The sequence below is a fragment of the Mastomys coucha genome, unplaced genomic scaffold (assembly GCF_008632895.1).
Source record: "Mastomys coucha isolate ucsf_1 unplaced genomic scaffold, UCSF_Mcou_1 pScaffold20, whole genome shotgun sequence".
In the NCBI taxonomy this organism is placed as follows: Eukaryota; Metazoa; Chordata; class Mammalia; order Rodentia; family Muridae; genus Mastomys; species Mastomys coucha.
The window spans coordinates 38,687,972-38,695,377 of NW_022196903.1; positions in this window are offsets into that span (position 1 = coordinate 38,687,972).

A 7,406-nucleotide genomic window follows, 5' to 3' on the forward strand; every position below is an offset into this window, starting at 1 on the left:
AACAACTAGCCCCTGTTTCCACAGGTCGCAGGTTGGTACAGCATTTCTAGTTACAAATGAAAGTTAACCCACTAATTGTTGAATAAACCACCTAGTGCTCAACCATACAGAAAATAAGGTGTAATTTTATAATTAATAATATAATGATACTTCCTGAGCCCTGATCATGAAACAGTATGGAGAAGCTAATCTTTCTAAAATAAAAGGAATGGATTCAAAGCTCCATGCTAACAACACAAGGCTCATAGCTCTGGATTTCTTTCCTTTTTCATTTTAGTAAAGTGTCTGTGATATAAAATTTGTGTTGATGATTATTTTCAAATGTATAGTCAGCCTTTTTAAAGCACACTCACAACATTAGACCACCATCATCACCCACCAGATATATCTGAAACATTTTCATCACCTCAAGGGAAATTTTGAACCTATTAATAAGTCTTCATTTCTCCCTTCTAAGATTCTTTGAGTAGGACTGTTGTCCTTTGAATAGGAATGGCTCCCATAGACTCATGTGTCTGAATGCTTGGCCACACAGAGTGGCACTATTAGGAGATGAGATCTTGTTGGCTTTGTTGGAGGAAGTTTGTCACTAGGGTGTGATACTTTGAGGTCTCAGGAGCTCAAGCCTGTTCATTTTTTGTTGCCTGCAGGTCAAGGTGTAGAACTCTCAGGATCTTAACACCATGTCTGCCTGCACACTGCCATGATCCCCTCTGTAATAATACACTAAACTTCTGAAACTGTATGCCAATCTAATTAAAAGTTTTCCTTTATTAGAGTTCTCTTGGTCATGGTTTCTCTTCACAACAATAGAAATGTAACTAAGACATTCTGGCAGCTACTACTCTTACTTTTTATCTTTGTGTCTCTGTGATTTTAATTATGCTAGGTACCTAGTTAAGTGGAATCAAACAGAATTTATTTATTTTATCATTTAACACAATGGCTCCAGCTTCATCTGTATTGTAAGTTGGTACAGGATTTCATTCCTTTTCCAGGATCAGCAGTATTCTGCTGTGAATATATGCACTATCTTGGTTTATCTGTTCATCTATCAGTAGGCACTTGGGCAGTAGTGAATTTTGAGCCAGTTCAACAATAATTATTTGAAAAGTTATAAAAAAGATATAAAAACAGTGTTCTTAAGATAAAAAGATCATGGATATAGCATGATCATGTATTGAATATGTGGGTACAAAGCACTTGCAGTATGGATCATCTGAACTGGGTTGAGCTGAACACATGAAACTATACACTGCATCTAAAAGACCTTAGAAGGAAAAAAGTTATAGCAGCTAGTGAACAGCTTTTAAGTATTTAATGCAGGTTGAAATTGTATCATTTTTGGCTATGTATGGTTAAATAAACTACATTACTCAAATTTATTTTGCCTGTTATTCTCTTTAATGTAGCTGCCAGCAGGTTAGAACCACAAATGTGGCTCATGTGCTATTTCTACTTTGCTTTTTCAAGAGATGTAAGTATTCATTGTTATGATGTCCCTATAGAACTTTTTTTCACTGTATATTTTATGGTTTGCATGTTCTGTTCTCATTACCATGTAAGACACTTTAAATCTCCTCTGTCTTCCCAAGGACCTACTGTTTGTTTCATTGAATTGTGTTCCATTTCTGTGTATTTGTGTCATTCCTCTTACTGATTTTTCATTTTATTCCATTTTTGTCATGATCTGATTACAAAGTTTTTCTTTTTGCAGAACATGATTTTAATATTTCCAACAGAAAAATTATTTTAATATAATTTAATTGTTATGTCTTCCTTTTCATTTCTGATTTTATTAATTTGGATAGAGTCTCTGTGCCCTAATACAATTCAATGATACATGCTTATCATTGAATGAGTGAATTCTAACAATTTTTGGTGTGTTTTTAACTATTTGATTTATACATGTAAGTTGTGTTTTATTCAAAGATCAAGTCCCTAATTAGATATACTGATGTATAACTCCATATAAAATTTTCAGATTCCATGTGTATGTGGGCTTTCTATTGTTTTTGTTGGTATTTGAGACCAGTCTTAGCCCATGGTGATCTGCTAGGGTGTATGGTATTATTTCTATCTTCTTGTACCTGTTGAGGCCTGTTTTGTGACCAATTATATGGCCAGTTTTGGAGAAAGTACCATGAAGTGCTGAGAAGGTATATTCTTTTGCTTTAGGATGAAATGTTCAATAGATACCTGTTAAATCCATTTGGTTCATAAATTTAGTTATTTTTGTCCACAGGCATGGACACAAAGTTTTATTTACTTAGAGCTTGTTTTGAAGACCACACAGAGGAAAAATTCTACTTCCATTTTCTTTGTAATAGCAGTAAATATCTCCCACCAGTAGCCTCTAATAAAATAGAAATATTCCAAGGAGTGCAACTTAAGTTGTTCATATACCCATCATGCCTAGAAGCAGACTGGTCATGGTATCTAAATGATAGGTTATAGTGATATCTTCTTAGGCTAACAGTGTTTCTAGGTCAGGTGCTAGCATCTCTGTATATTGACAGGGGTAGGAAAGTATGGTGGCCTGAGATTTGGTATTTTAACTGCGTTGTTTCTAAGCATGATCTTTTTGTGGTCATTTATAGTGCATTTAAGATGTATTTATAGTGCATCTTAAAACTTACCAGCTAATTTCATATTAATGCCATGACTAGTTTTCCAAATGTTGTAAGATTCTGAGTGTCTTTATTCATGTGAGATTCACTGTGTCTCTGTTTAGTTTCTGTTTCCATGATCTGTCCCTTGCTGAGAGTGGGCTGGTGAAGACTCCCACTATTATTGTGTGAAGTACAATGTGTGCTTTGAGCTTTAGTAAAGCTTCTTTTATGAATGTGGGTGCCTTCGCATTTGGAGCATAGATGTTCAGAATTGAGAGTTCATCTTGGTAGATTTTTCCTTTGACCACTATCAAGTGTCCTTCCTTATCTTTTTTGAAAACTTTTGGTTGGAAGATGATTTTATTCGATATTAGAATGGCTACTCCAGCTTGTTTCTTGGGACCATTTGCTTGGAAAATTGTTTTCTAACCTTTTACTCTGAGGTCTTGTCTCTTTGTCACTGCGATATGTTTTCTGTATGCAGCAAAATGCTGGGCCCTGTTTACATATCAAATCTGTTAGTCTATGTCTTTTTTGGGGGAATTGAGTCCATTGATGTTAAGAGATAAGAAGGAAAAGTGATTTTTACTTCCTGATATTTTTGTTGTTAGAGGTTGAACTACGTTTGTGTGGCTATCTACTTTTGGGTTTATTGAAAGATTACTTTCTTGATTTTTCTAGGGTGTAGTTTCCCACCTTGTGTTGATATTTTCCATCCATTATCCTTTGTAGGGCTGAATTTATGCAAAGATATTGGTAAATTTGGTTTTGTCATGGAGTATCTTGGTTTCTCATCTAAGATAATTGAGATTTTTGCTGGGTATAGTAGTCTGGGCTGACTCTTGTCTTCTCTTAGGGTCTGTATGACATCTGTCCAGGATGTTCTGACTTTCACAGTCTCTGGTGAGAAGTCTGGTGTAATTCTGATAGGTCTGCCTTTATATGTTACTTGACCTTATTCCCTTATTGTTTTTAATATTCTTTCTTTGCTTAGTGCATTTGGTGTTTTGATTATTATGTGAAGGGAGTAATTTCTCTTCTGGTCCAGTCAAGTTGGAGTTCTGTCCGCTTCTTGTATGTTCATGGGAATCTCTTTCTTTAGGTTAGGGAAGTTTTCTTCTATAATTTTGTTGAAGATATTTACTGGCCCTTTAAGTTGGGAATCTTAGCTATCTTCTATACCTATTATCTCTAGGTTTTTATTATTGTGTCCTGGATTTTCTGGATGTTTTGGGTTAGGAGCTTTTTGCTTTTTGTATTTTCTTTGACTATTGTGTCAGTATTTTCTATGGTATCTTCTGCCCTTGAGATTCTCTCTTCTATCTCATGTACTCTGTTGGTGATGCTTGTATCTATGACTTCTGATCTCCTTCCTAGGTTTTCTAACTCCAGGGTTGTCTCCCTTTGTGATTTCTTTATTGTTTCCATTTCTATTTTTAGATCCTGCATGGCTTTGTTCATTTCCTTCACCTGTTTGATTGTGTTTTCCTGTAATTCTTTAAGGGATTTTTGTGTTTCCTCTTTACGGGTTTCTAGCTGTTTACCCGTTTTCTCCTATGTTTCCTTAAGAGAGTTATTTATGTCTTTCATAAAGTCCTTTATCGCTGTCATGAGAAGTGATTTAGATTAAAACTTGCTTTTCCTGTGTGATGGTGAATCCAGGACTTACTATGCTGGGAAAATTGGGTTCTGATAATGCCAAATAACCTTGGTTTCTGTTGCTCATATTCTTACAATTGCCTCCTGCCTTTCTCTATCTCTAGTGTTATTTGCCCTTTCCATATCTGACCAGAGCCTGTCCTTCCTGTAATCCTGGCTGTGTCAGAACTCCTTAGAGTTCAGCTGTCTCTGTGATCCTGTGATTCTGGGATCCTATGATTCTGTGATCCTGAGATCTTGGGTATCTCAGAGCTCCTGGGAGTCAAGCTGCCTCTGGGACCCTGAGATCATAGTATGACCAAGGTCTTAGAATCCTGGGATTCTGTGATCCTGTGGTCATGTGTGTGTGTTATATTGCATGGGAGTGGAGCTTCTTATGGGTATTGTGGGACTGGCTTCAGAATTCGTGCCCAAGGTCTGTTCAGGGCACCAGCCCAAATTGGAAGGAACCTGTACACCTGGTCAGGCAGAGTTCTTGGGTGCTTGGGTCTTGCTGGTCTCAGTTACTTCCGGTGTTGGGGCAGGTATTGTGTCCTCACCTCTCATCCTATGATCCTGGGAGTGTTAGAGAGCCTCGGGTAGATCTTCATTTGGGTGTTGTGGGACTGGCTGCAGATTTCATGCCCAAGGTCTGCTCAAGGCACTGGCCCAGACCTGAAGCAAACTGTGACCCTGGTCAGGCAGAGTTCCTGGGTGCTTGGGTCCTGGTGGTCCAATTTCAAAGTTTTTGAAGTTTTTTTTTTTTTTTGTGGTCTAAAATATGGTCCATGACATAAGAAAGAGGAATATGAACTCTCCAACCCCTGGAAGAAATGTTCTGTAAATTTTAAGTAGATCCACCTCATTTGAATTGTAGCTTATGTTTCTTTGTTGATTATAACTGTCATGATGATCTTTCCCTTGATGCTATTAGGGTCTAATAATCCCATTATTACTGTTTTGGAGCATATATATCTATTTGGATTTAATATCATTTGATTTAACTAGTCCACTAATCCAATGCTAGGGGCATAGGAAGTTACAATCATAATATTTTCTTGTTGAATTGATGCCTTGTTCATTACACAATGACCTTTGCTTGGTTGTATCATTTTTGTCTTAAACTCCATTTCATCTGAAATAGAATGTAAGTGCTGTGACTTACTTTTAGTTTCCATTAACCTGGGTTAACTTTTACTGTTTCTTTTTTCAGTCTGTGCCATTAATTATATGAGTTTCTTGTCAGCTGTGTATTGCTGAGTCTTGTTGGTTTACTCAGTTAGTCTGTCTGTATCTTTTCATTGAGAGAATATATTTACACTTAATGTTAATACTGATGTGCAAAGACCTATCCTCTCATTTAAAAACCTTATTGTTTTGAACATAATGTTTTTTTTATTTTTTAGTCTGTTGCATATCTTTTTAGTTTGATTTAAAAAAAAAACAGTGTGTATGGACACATATGGAGTTCAGAGGACACAAAAAGTGTTCTGTCCTATCATATTCCACCTTCTTCTTTTGATACAGTGTTTTCCCTAACCGAGGAGTTAAGGTGGTATTCAACAAGCTTCAGTGATATTCCTGCGTCTACTATTGACAGGTCTAATTACAGATATAAATGCATCCTGTTTTTTATGTTCTTATGTGAGTGATGACCTTTGAACTCAAGTCTTTATGCTTGTGCACAATGTTGTTTTATTCATTGAACCATTCCCCAATCAAAGATGTAGTGATTTTCCACAATGAAGGTATTTGATTCTCTCATCTTTGAATATCTGTTTTACTGTTGTGTTTTATGTGTTTATTCTTTTACATCTAGAGAAAAAGTACCTTAAATGTTTCATCAAAAGAAGCAAGTAATGATGGATTCCCTCAGCTTTGCTTTTCTTGGAAAATCTTTATTTTCCATTTATTTATTATTGTCATTTCTGAAGGATACAGGATATAGTATACTTTTTTGGCAGTTTTCCAGTTGTTGTTTCTTATATTTTGTTTCCTTTTAGCATCTCTTTCTGATTTTAGAATTCTAGAGTTTCTACTGTATATTTTTACCTGTTTAAGCATAATACACTATGGTAAGGACTTTGTTTAGTCTCTGGCATTCTTTGGGCCTCGTACCTATCTACATACTATATTTTTCTATGATTCATAGACATTTTTCTGTTACTGTTTTCTTCATTAGATTTCCTTGACTTTTCCCCTATTCTTTGCCTTCTATGACTCTCAAATACTTATTATTTAAATCATCCCATAAGTCTTGAAGGCAGACTCTTGCTGTCCATCAGCAATGTTAAAACAGTGGGTTACCTGGAATATGGAGTTAGAAGGAGATAAGAGGAGATAGGAGGAGATAGGGTGGCCAAAATTATACCTACCCACGAGGAAGGTACCTTAAAACATTAGACAGGAGCCTTTATCACTCATCTATCTTGAACCTTTAATGCCCATCCTTTGTTCCCCCAACAGGTAGAATACCTGAAGCAAAACCACTCCCCCAAGTACGTCAGCATGTCAGTCCAATCAGCGACTTCTTTTTTTTTCTGTGGAGGTGGGACTGGAACAAGGTTGGAGGCGTGGCAAATAGCAGGAGATGGGCAGAGAGGTGTGGTTTTGAGAGGCAGGCCTCAAACCAGGAGGGTAACAATTCCTCCCTTTATATTAGAAAACAGACAGAGAGTTCTTTTAGTTATAAACACAAAGTAGGTTAAAGGTCATGGAGCTCAGCACAGAATCTATATGGGAAACATCATAGTGCTTAGCTGGAGGGCTCTGTATATCTCTCTGGTTCCATCGTCTCAGACTATATGACATAGCAAACCGGGCTTATAAGGTGTCTTCAGCAAAGACATAGCCACTCGGCATGTATCTCTGTCTGGGTTGACTTCACCACCAGAGAGACAGACGCCTCTCTGCACTATCCATCCATACAAAATGCCAAGATATGCCTTTAACATTTGCAGAGTCTGGGAATTGTCACAGTCTCTCTGGAGTCTATCTTCCGTGAAGTCCATGTGAAGCAGCGCTGGTGTGCTGATGGGCAGCTGGGTGCAGACGTGTAGTTGGGTTGTGAAATAGTAGCTCCCAAGCTAGGAGCCTATTCAATGGCTTTGCCTTCAATAGGCCTGCAATTCAGTTGTCAATAAATAACTTTCATGT